The sequence below is a fragment of the Canis lupus genome, chromosome 5 (assembly GCF_048164855.1).
Source record: "Canis lupus baileyi chromosome 5, mCanLup2.hap1, whole genome shotgun sequence".
NCBI classification, from domain to species: domain Eukaryota; kingdom Metazoa; phylum Chordata; class Mammalia; order Carnivora; family Canidae; genus Canis; species Canis lupus.
In genome coordinates, this window is record NC_132842.1 from 78,551,192 (window position 1) to 78,571,105 (window position 19,914).

Here is a 19,914-nt window from a genome sequence, read left to right on the forward strand (position 1 = left end):
GAAATTAACCATTTTGTTTTTGTTATACCATCTGGTTTTGTAGACTTGTACTTCTAAAGTTGGTGTTTAAATAAAATTCTAATTGTTGTCACACCATTTATAATAGTGGACATACTTTTTTTTTTTTTTTTAAGGATTTTATTTATCTATTCATAGGAGACAGAGAGAGGGAGAGAGAGGCAGAGACACAGGCAGAGGGAGAAGCAGGCTCCATGCAGGGAGCCTGATGTGGGACCTCATCCAGGGACTCCAGGATCATGCCCTGGGTCAAAGGCAGGCGCTAAACTGCTGAGCCACCCAGGGATTCCCAATAGTGGACATCTTTAAATAGGCTAAGGCCCTAGTAATGGGGCTTGGGGGGAAATTATGGGTTGTATATGCACTGAAATATTATATATCCCTTAAAAATGTTGCAGAACATTAAAAAAGTTCAGAGTAACTTGGCTGATTCAGGCAGTAGAGGATGTAACATCTCTTGATCTCAGGGTCATCAGTTCTAGCCCCATGTTCGGGGTGGAGCCTACATAAAAAAAGATAAAAATAAGTCCGCATTTATTTTGTGGAAGCCAGTTAAAAATAGCACATCTGATCAAATTTTACCTTAAAAATAATTTTAAAGTGCTTGGTTAAACAACAGTGTTCATTGGATTATTTCTGTTTGCTGATGAGATTGAGGGATTTTTATTTTCTTTAACCATTAATTTCAGGGTTATGAGTTCAGACCCCATGTTGGACAGATATGGGGCCTACTTAAAAAAAACAAAACATAAAGCCCCTCCAGGTATCATTTTTGTAATCAGGAAAATAAAGCTATTTCTATTTTCAGAAATGAAACTAAGTTAAAATGTGACTCCTTGTAAGTTCTGCATTCAGCAAAAAAAAATGAAATTATATTAAGAGTAGAGAGGATTTAAAATGCATTTTTAGATTTTCAACTGGGAATCAAGGGAGAGAGAGGGCACGTTTTTGGTTAACAGTTAAGTAAAAAGGAATTATGAATTGTGTGCTTCAAGGATTCTGATTAATCTTTGTTTTACCATAATAGCAATACTAGTGCCCAGCTCCCCAGATTTGTTGGCATGACACCAAGAGACATGGTTTAAACTACTTTAAAAGAGTTATCATTAAAAGGGGGGGAAATCTTTTTAACCATGAGGCAAACTGATGCAACATTTTCTTAGGATGCCTGTTATTTGTTTAAAGTTTTGCTCTTTAAAGTCCTTTGCCATCTTGTTCTTGCTGTCCTTGCTTTCATTTGGGGCTGTAGCAGTGTTGAGCCAAAAATGGCTGCTGCTGCCACAAGTGGCAGGCATAGTACCCGGAGTTAACTGCTGTGGTTCCAGCCATGACGCAGGAGGAGCAGGCTGGGGAACCTGGGGAATGGGATCTGGGTCAGGATTCTCTTAAAGGTTGTTGCCCTGAGAATTGGGTTTTTCTTGTGAAAGAGTTACTGTGTTGCAGATTCTGCCATTGGGGGATGGGGTTAGAATTTATAGTCTTAGCAGGAGAACCATCCTTTCTCTGTAGAAGTAAGAAATCTTAGCATATGCTATTATTTGCTGAGCAAGATTGGCTATTTTCAGAAAGCAGCAAGGCTTACCTGTCTGTGTCAGTTGATGACAGAGAAGTGTCCAGCATGACAGTGCTTTCTGACTTGGGTGAATTTACTGAATGAAAACCATTTCCCTCAGATACAAAGTGGGTGGTGTATAATAGAGGATTAAAAAGGCCTGCCTCCATGCCCAGCTCCTGTGAGGAATACTATCCACATCCAAAGTCAACCTAGAAGGTTGAGGTGAGAGATGGGGAATGGTTTGAATATAGAATTGAAGTTGCTGCGTGTGCTGCTTAAGCCACTTCCTAGAGTGAATGCGCTGCCCTTTGGATGGGGTATGTTTGTGCTTGAGTTTCTGTCTTTTCTACTTGTGACCAGAGATTGGTATGATCAGGACCACTAGGATATGCTGCCTCGCAACCAGTGAGATGTGGTATATCCGGATGGACGGTGACACAGTACTTCATTCATTACTCTCTTAATATAATGAGAAAAAAGGCTTTTCTGCTTTAGAAAAAAAAAAAGTTCCCTTCTGCAGAACAGCCAAGTGATCATTGTAATAACACACAGGAAAAATATTATAACTCTACCATCCATTGATAACTGTGGTTAATATTTTTATTTATTTTCTTGAAGGAATTTTTGCGTGTATATGTACATATTTATGTATGCATGTGTTCATGTATCTATGTACATGTATTAGCATAGCCATTAATCATTCTGTAAATAGTTTTATTATTTTTTTAACATTGATCTGTTCCCATTTCAGGAAATATTTGGAGTGCTTTAATGACTTCATAATATTTCTATATGTGGCTGTGCTACACTATACTTAAAACAATCCATATCATTGGATTATTAAGTTAACAATTTTTTTACTTAAAAATAGTACTAACAACTTTGTGTATAACATTTTTCAGTATAGCAGATATTTCCTTGATAAAGTAAAAATTACTGGGTTAGCAGGTGTGAACATTAGGATAATTGATGTATATAGCTGTATTTTTACCAGCATTAAATATTCTAGTTTTTCAGTTTTTGTTAATTTGATAAATGAAATGATAATACAATTTTAATTTGCATTTTTTTATTACTTGTAAGATTTAGTTTTTTCTCCCATGTTAGCTTTTATTTCCTGATTTGAAAATTATCTGCTCATATCCTAGGCTCATGTATTTACTGAAATCTTTTTTTTTTTATTTATTTTTTATTTTTTTATTTACTGAAATCTTAAGTGAGGTTCAAAACTTAGTAAAATAATGCATGTGTACATGTATAGTATAAAGAATATAAATCATACCATTTTATGTATTTATGTTACATACTTAAAAATATTAAAAACTCATTTCCACTACCATCATTATAAGTTATCACCGTTGACAGTTTGGTGTGTCTGTTCTTATAGACCTTTTTGTATGCATTTATAAATACAGAGGAAGAGGGGAACGGAAAGAGGGTGGAGGAGAAGGAAAGAGGTGAAATTTTTAGAGAATGGTCTCTGGAGGTGGATGTACTTTGTGGTTTGGATCCTGACTGCTGAAATGTGAAGTGTGATCTTGGGGAATTTAGAATGCTGTAGATCATAGTCCCAGATCCCATGGTGCAGGAAACATTTTTAAAAAATTTCTAATTAGTACCAAGGGAAGTATTCAAAATAATATTTTAATCATAAAATAGAATACAACTGCTACCAAAAAAGAGAATGAGAAAGCAAAAGTTCTTGGATATTAAAAAGAATTAAATTTTTGTTACGTTTTATTTACATACCCTTGAACTTACAGGACTTCCATCCTACTAAATACACATATGTCCAAGGAAAGGCACTAAAAATTTTAATGCAAAAAAAAAAAAGAAAAAGAAAAAAACCCCTAAAAATTAAACTAATTCCCATCAATAGCAAAAAAGTTAAATAAATGGTGGTACAACTACACAACAGAATTATCAGCATGTATCAATATGGCAAAGATTTATAAGATACATGACAAAGCAGTCACTAGCATGTGCAGTATAATCTCGTTTTTTTTTTTAAAGATTATTTATTTATTTATTCATAGAGACATACACAGAGAGAGAGAGAGAGAGAGAGAGAGAGAGGGAGGGGGAGAAACTCAGGCAGAGGGAGAAGCAGGCTCCATGCAGGGAGCCTGATGTGGGACTCGATCCAGGGTTTCCAGGATCACGTCCTAGGCTGCAGGCAGCGCTAAACCGCTGCGCCACCGGGGCTGCCCTAATTTCATATTTTTAAGGAAAACATATAATAACAGTAATAACCATTGCTATATTACTCTATTACACAAAGTGCCAGGTACAATTTTAAGCACTTTTTATGCATGACCTCATTTAATCCTCACAACCATCTGGGGTACTATAGCCTATAATTACCCCTTTTTACATATGAGGATATTGGGCCACAAAAAGGTGAGGTCACTTTCCCAAGGTAAACAGCCATTTCTCTGCTGCGTTATGTTTTTTCTTCTTGGTTCTTTACTTTTTTTTTTTTTATTAATTTATTTTTCAGTAATCTCAACCCCCAGTGAAAGTGGAAACCATTTCTCAAGGTAATTCATGTTAACAAGTTTGCAATGTATTCAGTTTTCTATATTTTTGAGTAGGGGGCTCAAACTCATGATCTTGAGATCAAGAGTTGCATACTCTCCTGACTGAGGTAGCCAGGCGCCTCAGTTCTTTACTTTCTTGATGTCTGGTGATTGGTAGTTTCCATTCATATTTATGAATGATGAGGTAGATCAGTAGTTAGCTGGGGAGTTGGATTTCTTGCAGCTGGGTAATAGGCCTCTCCATAATTGAATGTTGTCTTCAGGTTTGTGAGTGGGGCCTGACACTTAGGGACGGTTCACTGTATTTATGCCTTTATTTTCTCTTGGAATAAGTCTTTTTAAAAATATTTTATTTATTTATTCAAGAGAGACAGAGACATAGGCAGAGGGAGAAGCAGGCTCCACGCAGGGAGCCTGGTGTAGGTGGGACTTGATTGGGGGACTCTAGGATCATGACCCGAGCCAAAGGCAGACACTCAACCACTGAGCCACCAAGTGTTCCTCTTGAAATAATTTTTAAAAATTACTTATTTGTTTGAGAGAAAGCATGTGTGAGAGTGGGGGATAGGGGGCAAAAGGAGAGGGAGAGAGAGAATCTCAAGCAGACTCTGCTTCATACAGAGCCTGAAACGGGGTTCAGTCTCTGAACCCTGAGATCATGATCTGAGCCAAAATCAAGAGTTGGTTGCTCAACCAACTGAGCCACCCAGCACACCTCTTAGATTTATTTATTTATTTATTTATTAAAAATATTTTATCCATTTATTTGAGAGAGAAAGCAAGCACAAGTCAAGGGCAGAGAGAGAGGGAGAAGCAGAACCCCTGCTGTGCAGGGAGCCTGACGTGAGGCTTGATCCAGTGACACTGGGATCATGACCTGAGCTGAAGGCTGACACTTAACCCACTGAGCCACCCAGGCCCCCCAATTTTTTAAAATTTATTTATTCATGAGAGACAGAGAGAGAGGCAGAGACATAGGCAGAGGGAGAAGCAGGCTCCCTCTGGGGACTTGACGTGGGACTCGATCCCAGGTCCCCAGGATCACACCCTGGGCTGAAGGCAGAAGCTAAACCGCTGAGCCACCTGGGCTGGCCCTCTTAGAATAATTTTTAAAAGGAAAGTATTGCTAATGAAACTGGAAATCATTTTTCTTAGGATAATTCATGATAATTCTCTTAGGATAATTTATGTTTGCATGAATTATGTATTTGCATGTTTATGTATTTGCATACAATGTATGTTTTGTGTAATTTCTCCTGCACTGTATTTTTAAAATATATTTTATTTTATTTTTTAAAGATTATTTATTTATTTATTTATGATAGAGCAAGAGAGAGAGAGGCAGAGACACAGGCAGAGGGAGAAGCAGGCTCCATGCTGGGAGCCCTACGCGGGACTTGATCCCGGGACTCCAGGATCGCGCCCTGGGCCAAAGGCAGGCGCCAAACCGCTGAGTCACCCAGGGATCCCCTCAAATATATATATATATATATATATTTTTTAAATTTTTATTTATTTATGATTGTCACAGAGAGAGAGAGAGAGAGAGAGAGGCAGAGACACAGGCAGAGGGAGAAGCAGGCTCCATGCACCGGGAGCCCGATGTGGGATTCGATCCCGGGTCTCCAGGATCGCGCCCTGGGCCAAAGGCAGGCGCCAAACCGGTGCGCCACCCAGGGATCCCCCCCTCAAATATATTTTAATTGTGATTTTAGATCCATAACTTCTCCTCACAAATAGCTTGTGAAGTGGAAATCCTAAAATTTATAAAATAGTATTTCGGGGATTTGTTAGCTTTTGAAGAATTGAAGCTTATTTTGGATTACCATTATTGCATTATACTTTCAGGCTTTCTAGTTGAGATAAAAAACTTGAGATTATTTTTCTCATGGTCATGTTATTGGATGACAGCTATTGTCTTCATCTCTTAGATCATTTTAACCTATTATTTAGAAATTATATCGGGGCACCTGGGTGGCTCTCTGGTTAAGCATCTGCCTTTGGCTCAGGTCATGGTCCCAGGGTCCTGGGATCAAGCCCCAAGGCAGCCTGCTTCTCTCTCTCTCCCTCTGCCTGCTGCTCCCCCTGCTCATTCCCTCTTTCTGTCAAATAAATCAATAAAAAGTCTTAAAAAAATAAAAATAACATCACCTTTCCGATTTGTATGCCTAACTTTTAAAACTTTATGTTTACCTTTTATATACTATAATTTTTAGTATTCTTTCAGAATGTCATGAAATTGCCTAGGTTTTGGTTTGAAGACCTGTTATGTAACCAAACTTTAGCTATAGTATTGAATACTAGATACTGGAATAGTTTTATTGTGATCTTACCATTCAAGTTTGAATATATTTCCCTCAATTCACATCACAATGTATACTTACAGTTTTGCTGCAAATGCATTAATTTGATAGAATATGAGGCATAAAGTATAGTGGGTGCTTTAAGAGATGTTGGTCATGAACACTTAGAAAAAAGGAGCAAAACTGTAGAGTTGAAGATACCTAGGTTCTGGTTCTTTCATTTATAATCATGTGATTTTTGGCAATTCTCTTAATTTTATTATTTATTTTTTAAAAAGATTTTATTTTTCATTTATTCATGAGAGACAGAGCGAGAGAGAGAGAGAGAGAGGCAGAGACAGAGGCAGAGGGAGAAGCATGCCCCATGCAGGGAGCCCAATGTGGGACTCCATCCCAGGTCTCCAGGATCACACCCCGGCCTGCAGGTGGCACTAAACCGCTGCGCCACCAGGGCTGCCCTCTTAATTTTATTTTTAAAAAAGATTTATTTATTTGAGAGAGAGAGAGAGACTGAGCACAAGCGGGAAGGGCAGAGGGAGAGGGAACAAGAATCTCAAGTAGACTCTGGAGTGTGGAACCTAATGTGGAGCTAGATCCCATGACCCTGAGATCCTGACCTGAGTTGGATACTCAACTGACTGAGCCATGCAGATGCTTCTCAGTGTTTTTGAATTTCAGTTTCCTTGTCTGTAAGAGGCGTTTTAATGGTACCTCTCAAGTTGTTCTGTGGATTAAATGAAATCCTCTCTACAAAATACCGAGTATAGTATCTGGCACATAGTTGGTACTCAAAAAAAAGAAAAAAAAAAAGAAAAAAAACCGCTATCGTTTAGTCTAGCCAGTAGAAAACAAAAATCATTTTCTAAAGACTTACACGAAAGGTTACAGTGTTTATCAATACTTGTTTAAGCTCTTCTTGTGTTGATATCTGTATACAGGATTTGCAGTTTGAGAACCCTGTTTTTCAAGGCTCAGGAGATAAAAAGCTGGTGAGAAATAAGCCTAGGCCGATACAGATGGCTCTTGGTGGAATTTTGTAAAGCCGGCACCCATTCTTTGTCTTCTAAAATGTTGTATTTTGGGATGCCTGGGTGGCTTAACGGTTGAGCCCAGGTCTGGGGATGGAGTCCCACATTGGGCTCCCTCTGTGTCTCTGCCTCTCTGTGTGTCTCTAAATGAATAAATAAATCTTAAAAAAATAAAATGGCATATTTATTATAATGTATTTCATCAAAATTTATGGGCTGATATAAAGAGATTTTACTTTATACTAATTAGGCACAAATGAATCTCATTTTTGTTTTTAAACTTGTCAACTACCCCAATATACCAAGGTGCTTTTATTCCTGGAGTGCCCTATTTCATATATAAAAATGTTTCAAGCAGATGCTACAATTTTTGAGGGAAGGGATATTATCTCTAAAAGATTGCTCATAGATATTTCGGCCTTTATTTGGAATATCAGAATCATCTCTCAGCCCAAGAAATTGTTTCATTTTCTGGTTTAGTTGCTTTTTTTTTTTAATTGCAATTTTTTTTGAGATTTTATTTATTTATTCATGAGAGACTGAGAGAGGAGAGAGAAAGGCAGAGAGACACAGGTAGAGGGAGAAGCAGTCTCCATGCAGGGAGCCTGATGTGGGACTTGATTCCGGGACCCCAGGATCACTCCCTGGGCTGAAGGCGGTGCTAAACTGTTGAGCCACCCAGGCTGCCCTTTAGTTGCTACCTTAAAAATATTTTATATCTTTATTTTTTTAAAAGATCTGATTTATTTGAGAGAGAGAGTGTGTGCAGAAGCGAAGGTAAGGGCAGAGGGAGAGGGATAAGCAGACTCCCTACTGTGTAAGGAGCCCTGTAGGACACAGGGCAGGACCCTAGGACACTGAGATTATGACCTGAGCTGAAGGCAGCCACTCAACTGACTGAGCCACTCAGGTCCCCCTATTTTGTATATTTAATAAATGTTTAGTATTGTGAGTTTTACTTACTTTGTACTAAAAAAGCCACAGATGTATTTTGTACGTTATTGAAATACATTGGGGATTGCTTGGGTGGCTCAGTCGGTTAAGTATCTGCCTTTGGCTTGCATCATGATCTCAGAGTCCTGGCATCAAGCCCAGAATTGGGCTCTCTGCTCAGCAGGGATCTGCTTCTTCTGTCTTTCCCCCTGCTCATTCTCTTTCAAATAAAAAAATAAAATACATTGATAAGTAAAATTCCCATGTGGTTATCATCCTCCTCAGTTAACCCTGTTGATTATTTTCTATGCCTATTTAACATTTTAAATTTTAACTAAAATTGGATTGCATTATGTATGTGTTTTATTGTTTCCTTAATGTATAGTTTATATATGTAATACATGTCAATATATATTTAAGTGAAATAATGCTTAACATATATAGTTTCCGTAATTAAGTTTCCTTAATATGCTAGAACAGTTCTCTATATCAATAATACATATGTATCGTATTTTTTTGAAATGATTAGAATTCTTTTTTTTTTTTTTTTTTAGAATTCTTTATTACGGATGTTCCTTAACTTACTTTTACTCAATTCCCTCTTTTTTTTTTTAAAGATTTTATTTATTTATTAATGAAAGATACAGAGAGAGAAGCAGGCTCCATGCAGGGAGCCCGATGTGGGACTCGATCCCAGGACTTCAGGATTATGCTGTTGGCCGAAGGCAGGCGCTAAACCGCTGAGCCACCCAGGGATCCCCCTACTCAATTCCCTCTAATCTTGGTTATTTCCACTTACTCTTGTTAGGAGATATTACCTCTCTCTTTCTCTCTCTCTCTTTTTTTTTTTTTAAAGAGATTTATTTATTTATTCATGAGAAAGAGAGAGAGAGAGGCAAGAGACATAGGCAGAGGGAGAAGCAGGGTCCTTGCAGGGAGCCTGATGTGGAACTCGATCCCGGATCCTGGGATCAGGACCTGAGCCAAAGGCAGGCTCCTAGCCACTGAGCCACCCAGGTGTCCCGGTATTAAACATTCTTACGCAAATACTTTTTGTAGTTGAATAGGTATTTTTGGGGATAAATTATAGAAGTAGATGAAAAGGCACAAGAAGAATATATCAAAGGATGAAATAGACCAAAGGTTACCAACATTAAATACTTACTATTGTGAATTTTAATGGTTTGCTTCCTAGTTCTATTTAGATCTTTATTGCTTTTCTTTTTATCTTTTATTTGTATTATTTTGCTTTATTAAGTATGTTCTAATTAGCCACTGTGAAATCCTCTTTATAACAAAATGGAATGACATTCGTTTATAAAAGGGAACCAAGACTATCTATCTATCTATCTATTTATTTATTAAAGATTTTATTTATTTATTTATTCATGAGAATACACAGAGAGGAGAGAGAGAGGCAGAGACACAGGCAGAGGGAGAAGCAGGCTCCATGCAGGGAGCCCGACATGGGACTCGATCCTGTGACTCCAGGATCATGCCCTGGGCTGAAGGTAGCGCCAAACCGCTGAGCCACCCGGGCTGCCTGGGAACCAAGACTTTTAAAAAAACAACATAATTTCCTGTTTGGCCAATTAAAATCTTGAAGTACATAGTAACTTACTTTTTTTTCTTGTTAGCCAAAATACTTTTTTTTCATGTTTTCTGTTTTTATCAAACTTACTAATTTAAATTTTATTCTAAAAGAAAGTAACCTTTAAAAAATAATTTAGCAGCAGCTACTGATAAGAAAAGCTTGAGTAAATTTTAGGTGGTAGCTAATGAATTCCTGAATTTGTGCCTAAATTGAATAGAATTTGGTCCATTGGAGTAGAGTATGCAAATTTAGCTAAGTAAAATTTGTACTTGTTAAAGTGTGATCTTATTTGAAAGAATCTAGATGACTACTTTGTATGTCAGCTGTATTGATTATCTTAATTCTTCACACATGCCTGTGACAAATATAGGTGAATAAAAGATGATGGAATTATTAGGGCAGACTACCTGCCTTGAGTCATGCATCTGTTAATGAGTATAAGTACCTTTTTTTTTTTTTTTTTAAAGATTTTAATTATTTATTCATGAGAGACACAGAGAGAGAGAGGCAGAGACACAGGTAGAGGGAGAAGCAGGCTCCACGCAGGGATCCTTATGTGGAACTCGACCCTTGGACCCCAGGATCAGGCCCTGGGCCAAAGGCAGGCGCTAAACCGCTGAGCCACCCAGGGATGAGTATAAGTACTTTGAAGGGAAAAACTGTTTTCTTTATCTGAGATGACGTTAGCAAATCACTGGTAGATTTTTAAAAATGGTAATTTTCTTGAAAATGTGTTTTCTTTATTCCTGACATTGTAGGCTATTTTAAATATTGTAAAATATTCATAATCTATGGGTCTGCATAACACATTGTCTTAAAGTTTGTCATTAAACCATAGTTTTTTAAAATACTTTTTTGAAACCTCATACTCATTGTGAGATATTTATGTATTTATTTATGTATTTTTAAAGATTTATTTATCTATTCATGAAAGACAGAGAGAGAGGCAGAGACACAGGCAGAGGAGAAGCAGGCTCCCCGCAGAGAGCCCGATGGGGACCTGATCCTGGATCCAGGGATCACTGCCCGAGCCGAGGGGGGACGCCCAACCACTGAGCCACCCAGGAGTGCTTCATTGTGAGATAGTTAGACAACATAAGAATGTATACAATAGGGATGCCTGGGGGGGTTGGTTTAGGGGTTGAGCATCTGCCTTTGGCTTAGGATGTGATTCCAGGGTCCTGGGATTAAGACCCACATCAGGCTTCCTGCGAGGAGCCTGCTTCTCCCTCTGCCTGTGTCTCTGCCTCTCTCTCTGTGTCTCTCATGAATAAATAAATAAAATCTTAAAAAAAAAATATATAGAATAGTGTATTGTAGCATCTTAGGTAAGCATAATCTTGATTTTTTTTTTTTTTTTTAAGTAGCCTCTATGCCCAATGTGAGGCTTACATTCACAAGCCCTAGAATAGGAGTTGTGTGCTGCAGTGACTGAGTCAGCCATCATCCCCCAACCTGCCACTTTTTCTTTTTCTGGTAGGGAAAAAAATTGTATACATACAGAAGGGAGTTTTCATTCTTTTGGTTTTTAGGAATTTTATTTCTTAAAATGGGATTGAATTATTCAAACACACATACACTATTCTGCAGCTTGCCTTTTGCATTTAGTGTCTCCTTTAAAAAAATATTTGAAAGTTAGCAGGAGCAGGAGGGAGAGGGAGAAACAGGCTTCTCTCTGAGCAGGGAGCCCAACATGGGGCTCAGTCCTGGACCCTGGGATCGTGGCCTCAGCCAAAGGCAGACAGTTAACTGACTGAGCCATCTAGGTGCCCCACATTGTTTCATAAATATCCTATAACATTACATAGAGAATCAGTTTCGTGTAAAGTTAAGAGCCTTGATTCTTGGAGCTGGACTATTGGTGTTAAATCCTAGCTTTCCAGTTACATAGTGTGATGTTGGGCATACTTGTTGCCATGTACATTAGTTTTCTATTTTGAAAACTGGAAATGATAATTGTTCAAGTCAGTATTAAAATGTAAGGTGCTTAGTATGTTTGGCATATGATATTTTGCTTAATTAATGTTAGCTATAATTGCTTTTCCTCATTTAAAAAATATATGTGATATGGATTTAACACATTCATTAAACCATTCTCAAATTGATGGGCAGGTAACTGTACTTCAAAAAAATCGTATGTTTAGGGATGCCTGGGTGGTTCAGCAGTTGGGTGTCTGCCTTTGGCTCAGGGCATGATCCCAGGTTCCTGGGATCAAGTTCCTGCATCGGGCTTCCTGCATGGAGCCTGCTTCTCCCTCTGCCTATGTCTCTACCTTTCTCTGTCTGTGCCTTTCATGAATAAATAAATAAAATCTTAAAAAGAGAAAAACAACAAAAACACCTTATGTTTAAAACCCTGGATTTTTTTTTATCTTTATTTTTTTTGAGAAAACACACTTGTGCATGAATGGGAGGGAGGGGCAGAGAGAGTGGGAAAGAGAGAATCTTAAGCAGGCCCCATGCCCAGAGTGGTGCCTGATGTGTGACTCCATCTCATGACCCTGATATCATGACTTGAGCTGAAATCAAGAGACAGATAGATGCTTAACTGATTTAGCCACCCAGGTGCCCCTCCCCTTGATGATTTTTAAGTATTTGGTTTTTATTTTAGTAATGCAAGAACAGTTTTTTTGCTCTTGGTTCCTTAGCTGAAGGGTTTAATTGAAACTTCAAAGCTTTCATAAAACAAGGAAGCAATTAACCATCTTTCAGTCCTAACCCTCCGATCCTATTTTGTGTAGATTAGTTTCATTTTCAAATGGTAGTATTAATGTCATCCATTGCTTAAAATGGTTTTCTTCTTATTTTTATCTTTTTTTTAATTTTTTTTTAATTTTTATTTATTTATGATAGTCACAGAGAGAGAGAGAGAGAGAGAGAGAGAGGCAGAGACATAGGCAGAGGGAGAAGCAGGCTCCATGCACCGGGAGCCTGATGTGGGATTCGATCCCGGGTCTCCAGGATCGCGCCCTGGGCCAAAGGCAGGCGCCAAACCGCTGCGCCACCCAGGGATCCCTATTTTTATCTTTTTATAATCTGCCATGTAACTATTTCTCTTGCCCCAGCTATTGGGAACTTGAATTTTGGTGACAGGAAAAACATGTTGTTTTTCTACTGTGCTATTATTTTGGTTTAGTTTCATCTCTGCGATTAAAAGATTAAAAAATCAATTTGATATAGATGTCTAGAGACATTGTATTTGCCTGACAAAGACACATTGTGATACCCTCGTGATCAGAGAAGTCAGCGTAAAATGAATTAGGAGAGTATATGTAAGAATGTTAGAAATAACAGGGGTACCTGGGTGACTCAGTTAAGCATCTGATTTCTTATTTTGGCTGAGGTCATTATCTGATGGCTTGTGGGATGGAGCCCCATGCTGGACTCTGCTTAGTGAAGAGGCTGCTTGAGGTTCTCTCTGTTCCCACTGACCCTCCCCAACTCACATGTGTGGGCATGCACACATGTGCACACACACTCTCTCTCTCTCTCTAAAATATATAAATAAATCTTTAAAAAACTGTAAAAAATACTAATTTTTAAATTATTGAACGAAATTAACATTTTCATAGACTTGAGTGATCCAAGTAATTTTTTTAATTCAAGAAAATGCCTCCTTAATTAGCATAATTTTAGGCACATGGTAAGGATAAGATAGTAGTACTCAATCTTGGTTGCTTGTTAGAATCAATTTTATAATTAAAAAAAATACATAGACCTTTTCTGAACCAAATTTTGGAGTTGGGGGTTTAGATATGCAACTAAAGTTAGGGACTCTTGGTCTAGAAAACTGAAATAGTCGGGATCCCTGGGTGGCGCAGCGGTTTGGCGCCTGCCTTTGGCCCAGGGCGCAATCCTGGAGACCCGGGATCGAATCCCACGTCAGGCTCCCGGTGCATGGAGCCTGCTTCTCCCTCTGCCTGTGTCTCTGCCTCTCTCTCTCTCTCTCTCTCTCTGTGACTATCATAAATTAAAAAAAAAAAAAAAGGATATTTAAAAAAAAATAGAAAACTGAAATAGTCTATTGTGAGGTAATTAGGTATTGCATAATACTTAAGGGATATCGTATTAGTATTTGCTTAATTATTTGGACAGTGCCTTTTCTAAAAGCTTCGAGTGTTACTAGCATGACACTTATTGTTGGATTTGGTGTTTCTTCCTTGTTAAGATTCTTGATTTATGATGATCAAATAATGAATGCTTCTCAGTGGATGTGTCCATTAAGATTCTTTTCTTCTGAAATAGAAGTTGGCAAATGAATAGAGGAGATTTTTTTTTTTTTTTTCCATTTTAAAATAGCTTAGTTCTGGGACATAGTAAAGTGAAAGTGCAAATCAGGTATTTTGCACCTGACTTCCTCTTAGAATTTGAAATATTTTATTACCAGTATCTGATTAGTCAAATTGACAAACTAATGGACACTGACAGCCTTTATCTGTTTTCTTTCCTGCTGTAAAGGCAACTTTCTTAATTCAGCAAAGTTTATTGTGTACAGGGCTTTGTGCTAGCCATGTGCAAATGAGTAAGGCATAGTCCTGCCCCTATTGTTATTACTGAGGATTATTTGGATTACCATAAGCCTACCTAATATTTAAAAAGAAATGTGTGCTACAGAAGTACATGTGTTAACATATGCTTCGATGTGTAATGGAGAGACTCCTTGATTTTTTTTTTTTTTTTAAGATTTTATATATTTATTCATGACAGAGGGGCAGAGACATAGAGGGAGAAGCAGGCTCCCTATGGGGAGCCTGATGTGGGACTTGATCCACGGACCCTGGGATCCTGCCCTGAGCCAAAGGCAGAAGCTCAACCACTGAGCCATGCAGGAGCCCAGAGATTCCTTGATTTTAATGTGAATTCTTCCTTTAACTAGCATATTACCAGGTCCTAGCCATTGTTGCACTCAGAGGTGTCAGGGATCTAAGTTTCTGTCTTTTGATCAATGCCTTGTGTTGGTCAAGTGAACCTTGTGGTTCGGGGGCCCTTCCAGCTTTAGGCTGTAAGTTTGCAGGCCAGTTTGAAAGAAGGAGAAGGGAGAGGACAAAGAGATACTTCTCTTAAAGGGTACTTTCCAGAAGATTTATACATCACCATTTTTATTGAGGAAAGAGAGGAAAACAAAAATTGTAGGGCAACTAGCAGCTTCTAGCACATGTAGATTTTTGTTTCTTTTTAAAGATTTTTTTCTTTAAAATTTCATGTAATCTCTACACCCAACATGGGACTTGAACCCATAGCCCTGAGACCAAGAGTTGCTCCCTCTACCAACTGAGCCTTCCAGGTGTTCCCTAGCACAAATGCGTTTTTTTTTTTTTTTTTAATTTTTAAAGATTTTATTTATTCATGAGAGACAGAGAGAGAGAGAGAGACAAAGACCTAGGGAGAGAGAGAAGCAGGCTCCATGTAGGAAGCCTGATGTGGGACTCGATCTTGGGACTCCAGGATCACGCCCTGAAGCCTCCAGTATCATGCCCTGGGCTGAAGGCAGGTGCTCATCTGCTGAGCCACCCAGGCATCCCACACATATGTTTTTTTTGAGGATATGCCCAGAGTATTGTTGGGCTCATAAGTGGTGTTTAGTCAGTGGAGTTTATAATGTTTTAAAATTGTTTTTTCAGTACTTACCATTTGCTTAGTTCTTTACTCCACTATATATACCTTGGACCCTTATGGAAGAGAGGGTGACAGCTACACCTTTTAAGACACATAGTATCTTTCCAAATTAGCTTTAATCTTTTTGAACACATTCACATGAGACAGTTGAACAGGATCATTAAAACTAAAAACAAGTCTGTCACACATTTGCTAGTGGTTGAAAAGAAAGATAGTAAAAGTAAATGAATTGGCTTTCTTAAGTCAGTTGAGTCATAACCCAAATAACAATTAAATTTTAATAGTATATTCATTTAAGGTATTCAGTAATTATGAGTAAAATCTTTGTTAGCTATGTCAAAGAAGGGTGAAATCCCAAGTAATGAATTTTTAAAAAAATATTTTATTCATTTATTCATGAGAGACACAGAGGCAGAGACAGTAGGCAGAGGGAGAAGCAGGCTCCATGTAGGGAGCCTGATGTGCCACTCAGTCCTGGGACAGTGGGATCAGGCCCTGAGCCAAAGGCAGGCGCTCAATCACTGAGCAACCCAGGAGTCCCCCAAGTAATGAATTAAAAAAATAGTGGCAGTGAAGGTGGAATGAATCTTCACAGAGTTTCATCTACTTGTTCTCCCCACCTCCCCTGTTTATTATTGTAAAATTACTGTTTTACTTTGCATTTTTATAAAGTTAATATTTTTGAAATATAGTTTTCCATTTAACATGTCTAAGTAGATATGAATATTGTAATGAACTATAGAAATAAACATGGAGGATAAAAATATATATGTAACAAAATGTTTATGTTGCTAACCATTTATTTCCTTTGCCTTTTTGTATTATTATAAAGTTCTCATATCATTTGACATATTTCATAGAAAGTTCACCTCTAGATTTGGTATTTTCTGTTTTCACAGTGGAACAGATTTAAAAGCTTTCTTGTATCTTTAGAGAAAAGAAATTACATACATAGAATCTCTACAAAGAAGGGATTTGTGCCCTTTGAAACAACAAAATTCGATATTCACCTAAGAATTTTAGGCTGAGGACATGGCAAGCTACCTAAGTAAATGTCAAAACCTTACCAGTATAGAGGCTTGTGGGTGGCTGAGTTGGTTTTGTGTACCTCTTGATTTTGGCTCAGGTCATTATCTCAGGGTTGTGGGATTGAGCCCTGCTTTGGGCTCCATCCTCAGTGGGGAGTCTGGTTCTCTCTCCCTCTGCCCCCCTCCGCCCCCCCCCCCACTTTCTCTCTCTCTCGTCCTTTATTAATTTTAAGTGTTTGTTGTCAGTCGTAGTAGTTTTGTGCTTTAATCCCGAACCTTGTATAGAATTAATAGATCTTTGTTTGTGATGAAATTAGCTTTCTCTTGTGAAAATCCCGTATAACAGAATTATAAATCATTAGGGTTGCAGTTTGGCCAAAATGGTTAATGTTTTTAAAAGATTTTTATTTAATTATTTAGAGAGAGCATGAGTAGGGGGAGATGCCTTCGGAGATAGGGAACAGAGAGGAAATCTTAAGCAGACTCTGCTGGAGCCCAAACAGGGCTTGATGTCATGACCCTGAAATCATGACCTGAGGTGAAATCTGTAGTTGGATGCTTAACCGACTGAGCGACTAGGCACCCCTAAATTCAGGGTGTGCAGTTTTGGGCAGTTTCTAAGGCCATGTGTTGCCCTCAGATAACATTTTGTTTATGTTATGAAGTAGTGACATGGAGATTGCCTTGGGTCTGTGATTCTTGGCCATATATATAGCATAGGTCCTTGAGGTCAAATTTCCAGGGCTCTAGGGCTTCTAAGTAAGAATGATTACTGAGAAGAGTAACAGTTCTTTTTTTTTTTTTTTTTTTTAAGATTTTATTTATTCATAGAGACACAGCTAGAGAGAGAGAGGCAGAGACACAGGCAGAGGGAGGAGCAGGCTCCATGCAGGGAGCCCAACGTGGGACTCGATCCAGGGTCTCCAGGATCTCCAGGATCACGCCCTGAGCTGCAGGCGGCGCTAAACCACTGCGCCACCGGGGCTGCCCAAGAGTAACAGTTCTTAACAGCTTCTCTAGGACTGATCTTTATGGGAGTTCTTACAGAGATGAGGAAATGCCTAGTTACTTCTTAGGGCCCCTGGATGTCAAGATCCATTTATAGTCTCTTTCATTTGATCTCTTTAGAACCTTCTCAGAGCCATGTATATCTCCTTGGCTTGGGGAAGGAGGGTATTAAGGATTCTCAGAGCACCTGGGTCGCTCAGTGGTTAAGCTCAGGCTCCCTGCAGGGGGGCCTGCTTCTCCCTCTGGCTATGTCTCTGCCTCTCTCTCTCTCTCTCTCTCTCTGCGTGTCTCATGAATAAATAAATAAAATATTAAGAAAAAAAGGATTATCTGTCTTTGATCTTACACTGGTCCTCATTTTCCTTCAGCTCACTCTAGAGGAACTCAGGTCACTGTGAGTCATGTACCTTATGAATTAATTGTCATAGCTTTTCTCTAAACATTGAAGAGCAAGAGCTTTGGCTTTAGCCTCAGGGGAAAATGTCTGTAACTATGAACTTAAAGGTAATTTAAATGGGTTGCATTCATGGGGCACTTGGCTGGCTCAGTAGAACACGAGACTCTTGATCTTGTGAGTTTGAGCCCTACATTGCAGGTAGAGTTTTCTTAATAAAAACTAGAAATAAGGGACACCTGGGTGGCTCAGTGGTTGAGCGTCTGCCTTTGGCTCAGGTGGTGATCCTGGGGTCCGGGATTGAGTTCCGTATTGGGCTCCCTGCATGGAGCCTACTTCTCTCTCTTCCAGTGTCTCTGCCTCTCTCTGCCTGTGTCTCTCATGAATAAATAAAGTCTTAAAAAAATAAAAATATGAATCTGTTGCATTCATCAGTAACTGTCTTGTTTCCAGTTTATGTCTCTGTCAGTCTTATAAAAAGAGCTTGGATTTTGATGTGGTATGATTTTTATTTTTAATTTTTAAAATTTTTAAAATTTTTAAAATTTTTAAAATTTTTAAAATTTTTTATTTATTTATTTATTTTTTTTAAAGAGACACACAGAGAGAAAGGCAGAGACACAGGCAGAGGGAGAAGCAGGCTCCATGCAGGGAGCCCCATGCAGGACTTGACTCCGAGACTCCAGGATCACTCCCTGGGCCAAAGGTGGCGCTAAACCACTGAGGTACCCAGGCTGCCCGATGTGATACGATTTTGATGAACTGTAGTACACTGAGGTTTTTTTTTTTTTTTTTTTTTTTTTTTAAGATTTATATTTAGAGAGATTGTAAGTGAGTTGGGGGATAGAGATAGAGGGGCAGAGAGAATTCTTTTTTTTTTTTTTTTTTTTTGAGAATTCTAAGCACACACTGTATTGAGTGTAGAGTGCAACGTATGGATTAATTTCAGGACCCTGAGATCATGAGCTGAGCTGAAACCAAGAGTTAGAAGCTCTACCAGTTGAGTCACCCAGCCACCTCCACTGGGCTGATCCTAGTTGTAATTCATTGTAATAGGAAGAGGAACAATTTTACTGCATATCAATCTAGGAAAGTAGAGTTTGTGATTTTAATTTGTTGGGTTAATGAATTTCATTGTCAGACTGTAAATACATATTTCAGGTAATTAGAATTCTGACAGCATAGATCTTCTTTAGATTTAGATTCAACTAACAATGCTTTTGAAGTACATTATGTATTATTTTGTTTTTTTTTTGTAGATCATTTATTTGTTGGTAGAAATGTGTGAACCACTTATGTAGTTTTAGGTTTCTTAGTCGCCATATTAAAAAGTAAAAAGAGGGATGCCTGGGTGGCTCAGTGACTGATCGTCTGCCTTCGGCTCAGGGCATGATCCTCTGCCTTCGGCTCAGGGCATGATCCTGTTGTCCTGGGATCGAGTCCCACATTGGGCTCCTTGTGTGGAGCCTGCTTCTCCCCTGCCTATTGTGTCTCTGTCTCTGTCTCTCTCTGTCTCTCATGAATAAATAATTAAAAAAAAGGTACAATGAAACAGGTGAAATCAATTTTTTTATTTTATTAAAATTTAAAATTTATTTATGTAATCTCTACCCCTAATGTGGGGCTTAAACTCATGACCCCAAGATCAAGAATCATACTGTCCTCTGACAGCCAGCCAGGTGCCCTGACATCAATTTTAGTAACATACTTTAACCCAGTATATACAATATATTATCTTTATAAAAAGGTTTACTCATTTTAGAGAGAAAGAGAGCAGAGGGGAGGAAGAGAAAGTATCTCAAGCAGATTCCCTGCTGAGCATGGACCTGATGCAGGGCTAGATCTCATGACTCTGAGGTCATGACCTGAGCTGAATTCAAGAGTCAAATGCTTAATG

At 38.5% G+C, this 19,914-nt stretch overlaps 1 protein-coding gene and 1 long non-coding RNA gene across 8 annotated transcripts in view; one reads left to right on the plus strand and one right to left on the minus strand.

Annotated features, from left to right (window-relative positions):
* EIF4G3 (eukaryotic translation initiation factor 4 gamma 3) overlaps nucleotides 1–19,914 on the plus strand; it is a 330,571-nt gene that overhangs the window by 22,458 nt on the left and 288,199 nt on the right. The window lies entirely within an intron of this gene.
* The window catches only part of LOC140634268 (uncharacterized), a 32,405-nt gene continuing 12,651 nt past the window's right edge, over nucleotides 161–19,914 (minus strand). Inside the window, exon 3 of the long non-coding RNA XR_012031786.1 lies at nucleotides 161–520. This is a non-coding gene — a long non-coding RNA (uncharacterized lncRNA). The remainder of the gene's footprint in view (nucleotides 521–19,914) is intronic.